Source organism: Stegodyphus dumicola, chromosome 4 (genome assembly GCF_044657685.1).
Source record: "Stegodyphus dumicola isolate Sdum_Otavi_A_Nest chromosome 4, ASM4465768v1".
Taxonomy (NCBI): domain Eukaryota; kingdom Metazoa; phylum Arthropoda; class Arachnida; order Araneae; family Eresidae; genus Stegodyphus; species Stegodyphus dumicola.
The window spans coordinates 138,491,278-138,507,116 of record NC_140771.1 but is presented as its reverse complement, the minus strand read 5'-3'; positions in this window follow the sequence as shown (position 1 = coordinate 138,507,116).

Sequence of the window (15,839 nt, the reverse complement as noted above, 5' to 3'; positions counted from 1 at the left end):
AAAAATATGGATGGTAGCATCAGCCGCTCTTTCAGCCACTTCATAAGCAACAGTTTCTTTAGAAATAAATTATGCAGTTAATGTCATAAAATATTTTCATAAAATTCCAATAAACATCAAACGAAAATTCTCAGTTTTAGACACTTCGATTTAAACAAAGTTAATATTTTTTTTTTCTTTTGTTCCGAAATGTTATGCGTAAATACGAAGTTCTATGTTTTGACGGAAGTCAATGTGTCTCGGTTGAGACTTAGTTTCGTTTTACTTTATTTAGCTAAGGCAAAAGTATTATTTTCTTTAAGTATGAAATCTAAGAACAAGCAGTTTCTGTTGGTCGAAAGACTAATTCTGTTATGTTAAAGCCAAAATTTGGCCGAAGATAAAAATAACTTCGTATTCTTGTATTAATAAGAACTTTAGTTTCAGTGCCGCCAGCTTAGCGAAGAATGCGTGAAGTAAAACTTTATTTTTATCTTATTCATTGTATGGTAAATTGTAAAAATCATATGGATTAGAATCTTGTAAATATACGTAAATACTTGAAAGTTATGTAAAAGTAGAATTTAGTGTAGAAGCATAAAATTTTAGATGCTAAAATTAAATACTCGAAAGAAATGAATTCAAATTTAAGTATTAAACTGTAGATAAAATCATGCTTTAGAGCGAAAGCCTGCATGTCTAAAGATGAATGAGGGAGAATTAGAATGAATGTGTTTTGTAGGGTTCTCCACCTACACTTGAATTTTAAGAATGTTAATCATAGCTCATCGAGTTCAGTATGTCGATTAAGGTGTGTCTATTTGGTTGTTGGAATTCTAACAAATCTTGATGGTTAGGGGAAGTGTTGTAATACTAAAATACGAATATTCCTGTTTGACACCACACATGGTGGAGAACCAGGGTAAAGTTAAATTCATGTTTGAATACTTGAATGAATGTGAATTAAGCAGTTAATTTAGGAAAATAAAACGATTAAAACAAAAACTTTATCCAGTGTTAAGAAAGTGTAAATTATAATGTATTTAGAAGATACTGATACTTATTCCTTCCAGATGCTGGAAGGAAGAGAAAAGATTGATTGCTGAAGTCCAGGAAAGGTTCCTGTAAGAAAAGATGGTAAAATGATGTATCTACAGAAATTTGTTCTAATCTTTGAGAAAACAGTTTGTTTTATGTAAACGAGGCCCTTGAATTTTAGTTCAGAAAGCGGAAACTTTTCAACAGGTCGTTTCTAGGACCTGCTTCCAAGTTTACCAAATTCTGGCAGCGGCAAATGTAGGGTTTATATTTATTTTAACTAACATTTATTTTAAGTTTAAGCTACCTTTCCTGTCAAGCCTTTACTTTCCCCTGGAATTGCCCAGAGTATGTAAATTTTAGTAGAACGCGCAGAGTATGTAAATTTTAGCAGAAGTAATTTGAGTTAAATAGAAGGGAAACGAGTTTGTAGGTGTGCTTTCTTGATTCACGAGCGTGAAGGTTGCTAGGTAGAAATATAAGAACCGCGCGTTTCGGCCTGTGTGCCTACTCCGGCAGTTAGTTGAAACTTTCAACTTCTCAATCCGAAAGTTTGCTGAATCTCAGCTGTATCTTAGAACGCGGTTACGTTAGTCACGTTTATAGAGCCTCGTGGGTAGTGACTTGTTATTTATTCATTTTTAGTTGTACTTTCTTATTTTTATTTAACCGCCGGGTCGGCGAAGTTTGTGAGCGTCAAGTGAACGCATCTGTAACTTCTAAAGTGGAATAAAAAGGGAGTTAAACCCTTCTTACCCTTCTTAAGAGTTTGTGTAATTTCCAGTTCATAGCAGTCACTACTACTGTTCGGCCAATTTGGGGCCACGCAACTCCACAACCTATCTGATTATACTGAAGGGAGCTTTTGAAGCATTTTGAATTCTAGAGTAAATTACAGAATATTTTGTTAGGCATAGTAAAATTTAGCACTTTTCTCACACAAAAAAAAATTTAAATTTTTTTTTCTAAGTTTATTACAAAAAGCTCATTTCAGTAAATATTAGGGAACCTAATAATTAAGCCATAAAAATTTAGATACCTGTGAGCAGTAGTTCCTGAGAAAAGGTACATCGGGTATAAAAAAATCACGTTTGGAGAAAAACGCGTTTTTATGTAAAATTCCTCATTGATCATAGCAGTAGATGACAAATTAAAACTAGATTTTTTTAGAGTTCTAATTTTCATAGAGATTAAAGAATGGTATTTTTAGAAAGATAAAAGTGTAAAGAATTTGAAAATGCAAAAATCCGAAATCACAATTTTTTGAAGATTTTTGGGGTTCCAACACCCCTTAACATAAGAACCAAGCATCTGGTTACTTTTTAGAGTTTAGTATTCTTTGGTAGCATAAACCAAGTCCAAACTCCTGACAACATTGCAGCGAATTATCGTCGCGACTGAAGATGACTACAAAAACTTCAAAAGGTTAGAAAAAAAATCTACTTTCATTAAATCAGAAGGTTAACACATATACTTATGGCTCGCGGTTACAAATTAGACAAACACTTCTGACAATGTAACTTAAAGAAACAGTAAATTCAAATTTAAAACTTAGTGACTAATGGCTACACAAATAATTTAAAATAAAGTTGGCTCAAACTTCTTAGGGGAGTACCAATTTAAATGTCGCAAATTTAATGCAAAGGCGCACAACCTTATCTGAGCTACCGGAAACCTAATAACATGCCCCGAGAGACAGAAACACGCTCTGTCTTATAATCCGAAAATGTTACCTCAAATACTCTCTAATTTGCATTCTGGTTGGGAAACTGAAAGAGAAGTGACAGTAAAGATCTAAATCACAAAAAAACTGGTTATTCAAAATAATAATAACCTTACAACTTGTCTGCTTAATAAATTCATAAATATTCCACTCATCTATTCTGGAAACTCGTATTTTCCCCCAAAGTTACGAGTTTTGGGCACAGTGCTAATCAAGTTTAGACTCCCTTTTAATCGTTAGCTAACTATTTCTTCTTTCTTTGTCTCTTAAACTTATAACAAATATTTAAGTAAATTGACTTTCTTTTGCTGTAAAAATAATTTGCTGCCAGAAGCAGCTAGTTAAAGAACGAATGACAGGATATATTTAAACTAATCTCTCCAAAACCATTCATTTTATTAATACTAATCTCAATATACGTGAATTTAGAAAAATCTATTTGGAAAAATTTCTAAAAATATCTAATTTGGCAACCTTTTGAGCTTTTCCATGTTTGGCAAATCTTAGCAGTTTTTCTGCAACCAAATTTATTTGCTTCCTTGAATATTTTATGGACATTTCTAATTCATTGGTATTCGGTTTCTGTTGCATTCGGTTTAAATACGACATTCTTTAATGTTTGCAATTGTTTGACCTTAAAGCGTTTGGAGACTCAATCCAACAAACCATATCTATGAAAATGTCATTAATTCTTTTTCTGACTAATTAATGGCGACGCAGATTCCTTAAAGAGATGAAAACTGCGTATTTTATGTTTCTTTGTTACCATCAATTACTGAATTTCCTTTCCGAAAGAAAAATCAGTAAATTGCCTGTTTTCCGTATAGCATCATTCAGCACCAGTCAAATTAAAATGGTAAATATTTCAAAACTTCTACTATATCTATTTTTCTAGAGAGACTATTCCGGTATTATTTATGTCATCTGATACTCCATCCAAAATAAATTAACATGATTAAAAGAACCCGCTTACTAATGTTCAATGGCAGTGGTTTTGGTTTGGTTTATTTAATTATGGCAAAGCACACTAGGGCTATCAGCCTAAGGGGGGAGGGATGTCTTCGTGGAGGATTTTCTAAGGGAAACTGGCTGGTATACACATTACACATGGGGAAAACCACGAAAACGCCCATGCTGCCAGCCCGTTCGTGGGATTCGAACCTCGGACCGAACTACTAGTGTTCAGCGACTTTACCGCTCGGCCGCTGGTGGGCCTCAATGGCAGTGAATTTTCGATTTCAATTAGCGAGTTCTAGATGAAGCTTATGCAGCTCGATTTCAATTTTGGAAAACTATTGATGTGTATCTCTTAGAATGGACCGAAGAAAGGCTAGTTTGCAGTTTAAGAGAATACTTGAAACACGATTGGAAGTCTTGATTAGATTTAATCTGAATGAAATCGGGGATCAAGTTTTTACTTTGCACATTAGTAAAAAGTCAAGGTGATTCAGGTGGTGTGGTGTATTTAATTACGGCAAAGCACACTAGGGCTATCTGCCTAAGGGAAGGGATGCCTTCGTGGAGGACTTTCTAAGGGAAACTGGCTCGTATATACGTTACACATGGGGAAAACCACGAAAACACCCATGCAGCCAGCCCGTTCGCGGGGTTCGAACCTCAGACCGAACTACCAGTGTTCAGCGACTTTACTGCTCGGCCGCTGGTGGGCCGTCAAGGTGATTCAGAAAGTCATTTCAGGAGTAATTTTGTGAAACGATTAGTGGAGGAAGGCATGATAAACGACGAAGAAAATCAAACTAACTTAACTAACCACTAATAAAGCTAAAAAATATTGGAAAACTTTCACACTGAAAATGAATGTAAAATAATATATTTTCAACGAGCAAGCATGAAACCAGATAAGCAAAGCGCAAAATCAAATAAGAAAAATTAAAATGTGTAAACCATAAATCAAGCTTAAAAACTGGAAAACACTTACCGAAATTCATACAATAACAAAATGGCGAATACATCATGTGGAAAAAAGAAGCAAAAAAAAAAAAAAAAGCCTGTTTCGGTCTCGTATAATTTAGATTAAAATAACGCGCCGAACAACGATTATTTTAGAAGTCAAACAACAAAAATCAGCGTTATATTTGCAAATTTTTCAGAACTAGTTTCGATGGTTTAACTAGGAAACCATCTTCCTCAGCTGCTAAAGCCAGCCATTCTTATCTTATCCTTTCTTATCGCCATGTCTTGTCTCGTTCATTTGCACTTAGCAGTTGAAGAAGATAGTTCGGCAATTAAAGCATGGAAACTAATCCCGGAAATATTCAAATACAACGATGATTTTTGTTGCAGGAACTCTAAAATAATCGCTGTTCGGCGTGCTATTTCAACCTAAATTATTTCATGTACAGTATGAATATCTTAAATATCTGATGATTCAACATATTTATACTACGTAAAAATAAAGAATAAGAAGTTGGAGCACTCATAACAATAAGTATTTGAAAGAAAAAATCAACATATTTTTTTAGCAGTATAGCACCCGATTGTTCATTTTTTAAATTACACTTTATAAAGTAACTACTAAACAGAAAGCTTTTGCATTAAAATTAAAACTTCGTGGGGGTTTAAATGCAAATAAATAAAAAAGCACAAGGAAGCAAACAACAAACTCGAAACTCTGAGCTGATTACAGTTTCGCTAAAATCCATTATACCTTTATCAACTGATCAGTTATGGTACATCGAGCATAATCTGGATAGTGGCAGATTCTTCAGCCTGCAAATCTGTACAAAGCTAGGGATAAAGCAAACAGAATTCACTGGTCTTTCTCATTCAGCCACACAATTATATGATAGACTCCTTCCATAAGTTTTGGATCCCATTAATTTGGCTTTAAAATCTTACCCATTCGATGTGATAAAACTACTGGTCTGGTTCTCAACGAAACTGCAAACTGCAGCTAACTATGAACGTACCAGAAAAGTAATCATACTTCAGAAAATAAAGAGACAATCTCTAGCAAATTTGGACACAGAAACATGATTGATGACATATTTACAGGCGTTTCAGGTAGCAATTATTTTGCATTGAGATCTATTAGGGTCATCTCAAGAAAGTTGATGTTTTAAATCTTAGAGAAATTATAAACTAAAGGCAACAACGATGAAGCCTATGCCTAATGCAGTCTGTCAGATAGAAGACACTTGGACCTTTAAAACAAATCATGCTTTCAATTAAATAAGTGTTGATGAAATTATGAAAAACATAAGGCAACCGTGAGTTATTTAATAAGACTATGCATTTGAAATTTGTGTCACACTTTTAGATGAAGAAATGATCTATTGTTGCTGTATTATGTTATTGTTGTTATTTGTCATTGAGAAACTGTCTAACAGTTATTACGCGTATGACTGAATGCCTGGTTTCTCGCTGTGTTTACTTTAATTAAATTTAAGATTAACGTTTCACTTCCTACAAAGGATTTTTCGTAAAACTCCTCATACACGTATTTGCGATGACAATACAATATTCTATTGCTCATGTTTTTTCAGTACTAGATGTGGGATTTTCTAAACTTAAACGTTCAGTTTTAGTCCCATATCTTTCCTGAATAATCAAACTAATTATCACCAAATTCTATTCTTGTACCAACTGGAAATTCACATAATAAAATTCCAATCGAAACTCTTCCAAAATTTCTAACTTAGTTTAGGGAATTAGGCTTGTTTTCATAAATCATGCAATTTGTTTAGCTATTATATAGTTTCTAACAATAATGGATTTTCATAAAGAAACGAATTAATCATATATTAGACCCAGATTTAAAGTGATCATCACAGAATGCTCCCTACATTCAGAGATAAAGATATTTCTTTCTTATTTTCTCCATTAGACTAAGAAGTGAAAATAGAATACATACAAATTCATTAAATTAAATGCATTAAAAGGTAAAAAAAATAATATTTAGCTATCATACTCTTTTTGGTCGCATCTAAGAGCAAATGAAATCAAAGCGCGTCTGCATAATAACTGTACTCTGATATTACTCTGATATTAGCTTCAAGGGATATTCAGACATTTAAAAAATAATATACATTGAGGTATACTCAATTCGTCAGACATACTCAATTCGTTTAAAATTTCTTTTACAATTTTTATTTAGAAATTTCTTTTTTAGTCGATTAAGAATTTATTTTCAATCACATATGAAAACGAATATTGTATTAAATAAGTAAATTAAGTTTTATCTTCAATTCATTTAACTAAAAATATGTAAGGTTTTAAGAAATTTAATTTTTCACATAAATTTATATAAGATAACTAAAAGGAAAACAATTTTTTCCTATAAATATGCAAGATCTGTTAACTAAATATATTACAGATAGGTTTATCACTAAGAATGAATCAGTAAATAATAACATAAAAATGTTAAAAATCAATTCTTTCAAAGAGATAATATTCCGTTTCCAACATTCTGAAAACCTTAGTACTACCCTTAAGTTTTAACTTTTGCAGAAATTACTATACATTAATTAATTCTTATCTAGTGATACGTCTTCTTTAAAGCGAGGTCCGAAGAATCTAATGCTTTGCATCAATCCATTTTCTCCTAAATGGTCCACGATCGCACATTTCTAAGGCAGTTCGCTCTCGCGTGATTTGGTTTAATCAGTCTCATACTTATCTGCCTTATTTCTTCAGAATATGGCATGTTTTGTTTCAGTGTTACGTTGTTAATGTGTCAAACTTATGTGTACAGTAATACGTTTCTTTATTGTTCTTGTACAAACCTGTAGGACTTTCTATAAATAAACGCTGTATCATTCATATACACGCATTCTCCACGCATTGGCGAGTTTTCATCTAAACAAAATTCTGATATTTTGAGCAGTTTGAAATTTTTTAAGTATTTTATTATAAAATGTGTTTATTAATTTAAATTTAAATATTGAATATGGAAAAGCACAAAACGTTTCCAAATTAGATATTTTAAAAAAATTCCAATATACTTTTCTAAATTCACGTATATTGATATTATAATTAATGTTTTTAATAAACGTTCAAGTGTTACCTGATTAAAAAGTGTTTATTATCATATTTCCTAGGAACGTTTAGTACTTTTCTGCACAATTTTATGAATCGAAAATCTAGGTGGAAAAAATTGTGAAATTTTTCGAAGTTAAGGCTATAACAATGTTTCTTCTTGCAGAATATTTTGCTGGATGATAGGCATTACCTTTTTAAATTTAATATGTACATTTAGAGCAATTTGAAATCATCACCCGTAAACGCCATGCAAATAGTCCCTTTTTTTCTGAAAGTGCTAAATCTAAAATTTAAAAAAAACTGCATTAAAAGTTGATTAATTACTTATCGATCTAAGAATCGAATAAAAAAATTAATGGCGATAATTGATTGTTCATTATACTGAATCAAAATCTGATTGAATTTCTAAAATTCTGATTCATCTCTTTTCTCACCCCTATCTTGGATTTACTGGCGTCGATATCTCATCAGATTAAATTATAATTAATATCATCCACTGCACCGCAAGTCTTGTTTTTCATATTCTTAATTACTTTCATTAATATTAATTGCCACATTTTCATGATCTATTGACTCATCTTTTCTTTTCGAACTCCATAGTCGTAATTTATCTCAAGACGTCAAACTGTAATTATGACTAGTCATCCACGCTTCTAAAAAGTTGTCATCTGTAAAATATTTATTAACAGAGACGTCGCGTAATTTCAGAATTGAAGTTAAACGTTAAGAAATCACAACCACATGCAGTCTTCTTTCTTAGATTCCCCATTGATCTGGCTCACTTAAATTCCCATTGATCTGCTCACTTAAAATCTGGCTAATGGTATTTACACTTAAATTCTCCATAAAAATGGACTAGCATAAAAATACATAGTCACTGATTTTAGATGTAATCAGTAAATATCATTACTGTATGAGAATTTTCTAAACTGGGGAAACAGCTACTACAACCACTACTCCTTAACTGGAATAAGATATTTTATACCTTCTAAAAATCAATATCACTCAGGTAAAAAATAAATTGCGTAAAATGCTTATAAGGCAGTTTTATTTGAAATGTAAATATTTATTATGTTCTCACCTTCGAAATACAATTAACCGGGGTGTACACATATGCTCCGGTGTTCCTTACCTTCACGTCCAGAGAGCTATATGATTTACTATTGTTTTATTACATAAAATGTCTGCTTTGTGTCTGCCGTAAACTGATCATCGTAATTGTTTTGAGTGAGTGAGTGCACCGCTATGATGGCTTCCGACCACGGACATGAACCAAACGGAATTATATACCATCACGGCGGGGAAGACTCCAGAGTAACAAGGTTGAATATTATAAACTAATAACAGTTTTTACATATTGTTAACTGCAAGGCACCTAGCGTTATTCTGGTTATCTGCTTTAAGTTCTGAACTTTTGAAACATTATAATATTATCCACGGTTGTTTCTGCTTAGGCAGTGTTCTGAGATTTTCTCTATTTTATCAAGGGCTATTCTGTTTCTGAGTGTGTTAGTCGTCCACATTGCCCAGGCACAGTCCGTTGGTTTCTTCAAGTGCCAGGTTCTTGTATGTACACAATGGAAGTAATAATGGTCCGCGTCGCCTTCTTCTCCGCATTCGCAGAAAGGAGTATCCGTAAGTCTGAATCTGTTCAGGTATACCGGGAATGGTCCATAACCTGTCAAGAACTGTGTTAGGCTAGCACAGTGGGTCTTTATTTCCATGTTAACTTTTGGCAGTAAGCGAAATGTCCTTCGTCCTACCTCTGCCTCTGTCCATCTACTTTGCCAATTTTGTAGCAGACTTGTTAAAGTTGTTCGCTTAATATGAGACCAAGGAAGTTTAGTTGGTCTTTCTAATATATCTGTGCAGTTGGCTGCCTGCTTGGCCAGTAGGTCAGCGGCTTCATTGCCTTGAATCCCTGTGTGAGCGGGAACCCATTTTAAAGTGGGTCTTTGCGAAATAGACATTGTCAGAAGCTGTTTCTGAATTCTGTATACCAATGGACTCCGGCTATTTTGACTTGCGATAGCCGCCAGACTTGATGCCGAATCACTGAGTATGGAGAATTTCTCCTGTTGACATGTGTTCGCATATCTAATTGCAGCACTGATAGCTAGAAGCTCTGCTTGGTATACCGAGTTGTGCGAGCCTAATTTCCTTTTCCACTCGAATGTTACAACTCCATTTTCTAGTCTACAGAAGGCGCTGCCCGTGCCGTTCTCAGTTTTGGAGCCATCTGTGAAAAGGTTATTACTGTACCTCTGAATTGGTTGGTCGTTTATACTGATACCGTCAGAGAGATTAAAAGCTGCTGGATGAAAGTTATTGCAGTTTGCTCCTCGTAGTCCGAGTGGTGATAACTATGACCCCAGAGTGTTGAAGTTTGACCCAGCCTGGTAACCCTTACGATAGCTACCTCCCTTTCTACTATCAAATCTAGGGGAAGAATTCCTGCTAGTTGTTGTAGTGCTAGTGTTGACGTGGTACGCCCTGCATACTTGAAGTGGTACGCCCTGCATACTTGACGTGGTAGGCCCTGCATACTTGAAGTAGCTGCTGTCTCTGAATAGAGAGCAGGGATCTTTTCATATGAGATGTAAGTTCGCCACCCCAGATTGCTGCTCCATAAGTTATTACTCTTTCTGTAATGGTTCTACGCCAAATTTTTAGTAGCTTAGATGAGATACCCCATTTATGTGAAGTCATGCGTCTCATGTTGTTGCTTAGGATGCTAATTCGAGTCTTAAGATTCCTGACATGTGGCATCCAAGAAAGTCTGTTGTCGAGTAATAGCCCAAGATATTTCAATTGGGGGAAACATTTTACCGGTATCCCATGGAGTTTAATGCTTGGGTTGCGTCTTAGCTGCCTGCTGCGTCCTATGAGCAAAGCTTTACTTTTCTCTGCCGAAATCTGAAGCTTATGTGCTCTGGCCCATTGGGAGAACAGATCAAGACAGTATTGAGATCTCATTTCGAGGTTACTCCTTCCTGCCACAACTAGCATAAAATCGTCCGCATAGGCTATGATTCGAGCGTATTCTACGCTCTCAAACTGACGAAATGCCGAGTTTGCCACTATATTCCACAGTGTTGGTCCAAGGCATGACCCCTGTGGGCATACTCTAAAGTCATTTTTGACATAAATGCCGATGTCTGATGTTACTTGTACACTTCGATCTTGAAGGTACGAGCGAAGGATGGTAATAATGGCTGTTGGGCACGCCATGTTGTGCAGCAAATTTATTACGTCTGGCCACCAAAGGGAGTCAAAGGCTCCCTTGATGTCAATGGCTATTGCCAGTGAGTGCAAATTGTTATCCTTGTTCTGTTTGATAGTGGCCATTAAGTCTTTTATGGCATGTTCAGTTGAGTTGCCCATTCGGAATCCATATTGGTTGGGATGCAGGGCGTTGTTCCTCTGCAGGAAGAAGTCCAATCTGTAAAGAATTACTCTTTCCAATACCTTACCGAGCGCTGGCAGTAGACAGACTGGCCTGTAAGATGTAGGTTCTGCCGGAGTTTTGCCTGATTTTAGGAATAACGCCACTTCTGCCAACTTCATATTTTTAGGAAAGTACTGATGTTTCCAGCAAGCTGAAATGACCGCAAGGAATAGTTTTGGGAATTCCCGGTGTATCTCTCTAATGATGATATTATAAATTTCATCCGGACCTGGAGCTTTTTTGGGTGCCAGAGTACGTATGATGTTATCCACTTCCATTTGCGTAGGAGGGAGTTCGTCTCTTCTGGTAACTTGGCGAAATTTCATACTGTAGGTTTTTCTCGCTTCCTCTTGCTCCTGTAAGAAATCCTCTTCATCATCATCAGGAAAAACTGCATTTATGATCTCACTGATTACTTCGATGTTGGATGAGGCAGTGCTATTCACCATAGGCGAAAGGGTCGTAGGACGAAACACCTTGTTACATGTTATCTTTTGAGTAGGTCCAAAGGCTTTAGTGACATTACTACAGTAAGTTCTCCATGAGATTAACTTGGCCTCTTTAATTTTTCTTTTATATAAAGCTCTGGCTTTATTGTATGTTATCATTTTGAGTTGCCGTAGATATGGATCTACCGTGGATTGAGCTTTTCTGCGAAGTGCTCGAACTCTGCTCCTCTCTATGTTAAGCTCTGGTGACCACCAGGATATCGAGTGTTTTGCCTTTACAGATTTCAAACGATATGCTTTGTGGGCGGCTTGCACTATTTTTGTAACTAGTAAGTCGTAGAGATTATCTAAGGAGTTTCTGTCCTGGCAGTTGTTGAAATCTTTGATAAGTTTCTCTACATGCGCTCGAATGTGTTCCCGTAAAACGGAATGTCCTCCAAATGCCGTTTTGAATCTTTTCTTTATTATGTAGTCTATAGGAGTATCCAGCCTGTAGGTAATAATTTTGTGATCACTGAGTGACGACAGGTCACTCACTGTCCAATCTTGTATGTACGGAGTTGTATTGGGAGTTGATATTGTTAGATCTGGCCACCCTCGAGCTCTAGATGTTTCAAAGGTAGGCGGTGAGTCCTAAGCGTTGATGACAATGAAATGCTTACTGTCCAAGAATTCGAGTACCGCAATTCCCCTTCGGTTCTCCGAGTCAGCACCCCATAGTTGACTGGTGGCGTTAAAGTCTCCTGCTATGATACAGTGTGATGCCCCAGTTAGAAGGTTAGAATTAAGTTCCTCTAATAGAGAGGTAATATCTTCGCTCGGGGGTAGATACACAGCAATCATATCAATGCTGCAATTACTAGTGTCTAGTCTGATGGAGACTGTATGCTCTGTGATTTTCATTAGGAGAGGGGAGAGAGGGCCACTGTAAATAATCGCAGCTAGCTGATTCTTTGAGAGAAACGTTCTGCTGTGTGTTGGAACACTAGGAATCACTCCGTTGTAAATCCGACATTGGCAGCAGTATGTGTCATTACTTGCAGCGTATTTATGGTTGCTGCATAGCACTTCTGCAAGTTACACTGTAAAAATCGAAGACCTGATATATGTTTGTTTAGTGTCATCTTGGTTTAGTTCTTTGCAGTGGTCCTTCTCAGACTCTCGAAATGGGCTCCATACACTGGGCAGAAACTTGAAGTAGCTGGGTGATCTGTGCTGAAAGAGGTCCCTTTTTCAGAATTACTACTGCAGCAATTAGTGCAACTCACTTTTTCCGAGCTACACTCCTGCGTCGGGTTGCTGTTACCACACTTCGCGCAAACTGGAGCGTTTTTACAGTTCCAGCTATAGTGACCGAACTCCTGGCAGCTGTAACAGCGTATGATCCTAATGTACGGACGGAGAGGACAAGACTCAAAACCCACTAAAAGACGGCCTAGCTTAACTAGGTGTTCTGCTGACTTAGGGTCTATGTCTATCACCCAGTTTTTCCTTCCGCTTTGCCCGGAATGGCTTGCTCGTATTTGAAAAGCACTGGAATTGAAATTGGGCAGTTGGTCTACAAGTGCTGCTGTTAGATCTTCTTTTCCTAGATTCTCAGGTACTCCAAAAATAATTACACTTTCCCTTCTTGGCTTGGGCTCCCGAAATTCAAGTGTCTCTAGTAGTGCTGGCCTGTCCTCGATTGCCTGTTTCAGGCGTAGCAGGTGAGCTTTTTCTCGACACCGGATGAGAAGCTCTCTGGACCTTGTCGGCCGAATCTGCACTAAAGTGATCCCTAGCTGGGAGGGTTTCAAATCTGCCGAAAGTTGAGCTTTAATCCCTTCGGGTGTCCGTGTGGAGTTCTTTGACCTTAATAATACAACGTGCTCCGATAGAACTGGAGAAGATCTTGAAGGTGGAGAAGTTTTCCGCTTCTTTCGTGTCACCTCAGTGAAGGAATATTCTTTTGTGGACTGTTCTTCTGGGGCTGAGGATTCCACTGCTTGATAAGACTCGGAATGTTGAGGATTCTCATGAGATGGCTGTAAACTGTGTGCGAGTTTCTCTTGTTGCAGAGCCAAGACTTGTCCTTGTAGCTGGGCGATATAAACCTCTTGTTCCGTTAACGTTATGCGAACGGTGTTCACAAAAGATGTAAATTGCTTTCTTTCAGAAGCGTTTAGTCTGCGAGATTCCTTTGCTTGTAAGATGAATAACTGGAGTTGGTTACAGATGTGGTTAATTGCTTCCAACCTGGAGTTAGGTGTCGATGCGCTAGCAGCACCTTTAACAGAAGGGGAAGAATGTTGAATATTATGCTCCGTGCCGGCTGGTGATGAGGGAGTATCCGAAGGCATAGCAAGTAAGAGAACACAATGAAGATGCTTTCAGAGCATAAAAAACGAATGATGAGATGAATGATGGATACACATGCACCTGCAATATTCCAGGAATACTCAGTTTACGCGATAGCACTGTAAGGAAAGGTAGCGGAACACAATGAGGAGATGCACGATCAGATCGCATGCACTTGGTCTAGAGTACTAAGCATGTACCATAGCAATAATAGATTAGATAGTTGCGAGAACACAATGTGTGCACTTTCACGGCACTAAAGTGGATGAGGTGATGTATAATGAAACCTCATAAGCTAATAGACTTTCTTGTATATTGAGTATGGGCTGTAGCACTATAAGAGGAAAATATATATATATATATATATATATATATATATTTGTTTTATATAAAATGTGACGCACACACTTTAACCTTATATACTAAACAGTTCTAAGTAAGCACAGACTGATAATCACGCACACTATTACACAGCACTGAATAATAACAAAATGACTATTAGAACACGATGCACACACTTTCTAGGACTAAACTCGAAGGAGAAGATGCGCAATCAAATCACATAAACTGACAGTAAAGTATGCACTATAGCACTATAAGATGAGATAACTGCAAAAACACTATACTTTCACAGCACTGAAAATTTGATTAGGAGATGAATGAAGATATCTCACAAATAAATTATCTTGCATAAATATTGAGTTTGCGCTGTAGCACTATGAAAGAAAAAATTTAAAAAAAAAAAAAAAAGAAAAAAGAAAAAGAAAGAGCAATAACGTATGCACACACTCACGGTAAGCACTGAATAAGAATTACGCGCTCTGTACACTGAAAAAAAAAAAAAAAAAAAAAAAAAGATGAATACTTGAGCACAATACACGCACTTTTCACTGCCCTAAGTAAGTACTGAATAATATTCACACGCACTATATCAAAGCACTGAATAATATGATTAATACTGGAGCTCTTCGTAGCATTAAACTTGAATGAGGAGATGTACAATCAAATCGCATACACTGCCGATAAAGTATGTACCGTACTGCGAGAACACGATGCACAAACTTCCGGTATGAATAATGAATAAGGAGATGTATGGTGAAATTTCAAAAATCCTCTTTACATATATTGAGTATGTGCTATAGCACTAGTTCGGACTGGGGTATGTAAGAGGTAAATACTTCGTAAGCGTTAAAATCTCTTTCAAAATAAGCAATGCACACACTTTCACAGATATGAACTTGATGAGGAATTGCACTGTAGCACTAATAGAGGAAAATACTGCTTGAGCTGAATGCAAACACGCACTTGGCACGAATGATGTGTAGTACTAATAAAAAAAAAAATCAAATACACTGACAGTCGTAAGATGATTACTACTCTTATGTGGCCAAAGATGGAGGTTGACAATCTTTTCCTTCTTGTTTTGAAGAAAAAAAAATAAATAAAAGCGAATTTGGAAGGGGTGGATTTAGAGTAGTATTCGATTACAAGCGCACCCCTGCGCTGCCTGTGTCCGAGACTGAGAGGAGGGGAGAATGCTAAAGTTCCTTTTTCTTATCAGCAGAAGGAAAGAGGGTCGGGTAAACGCGTTACTGTGTTAAAGTAACAACGGTCAGGAACACAAGCCGGAACAGTAATACTTAGAAAATTAATTAAATAATCAGTGAATAATGATGAAACTTACACTACTGAAGTCCTAGTGCTTTGCTGTAACTGCAGATACAAAAAAATCTCTTGTAAGGCTGAATATTCCGTTCACCGTGAAGCAAAATGTGGGAGCAAAATTCATACGACCTCTTATCTCTGCGTATAGACGCGCTCTTTCGTAATTGTTTTGAATAATTCGAATTGCCTAAAGCCCATC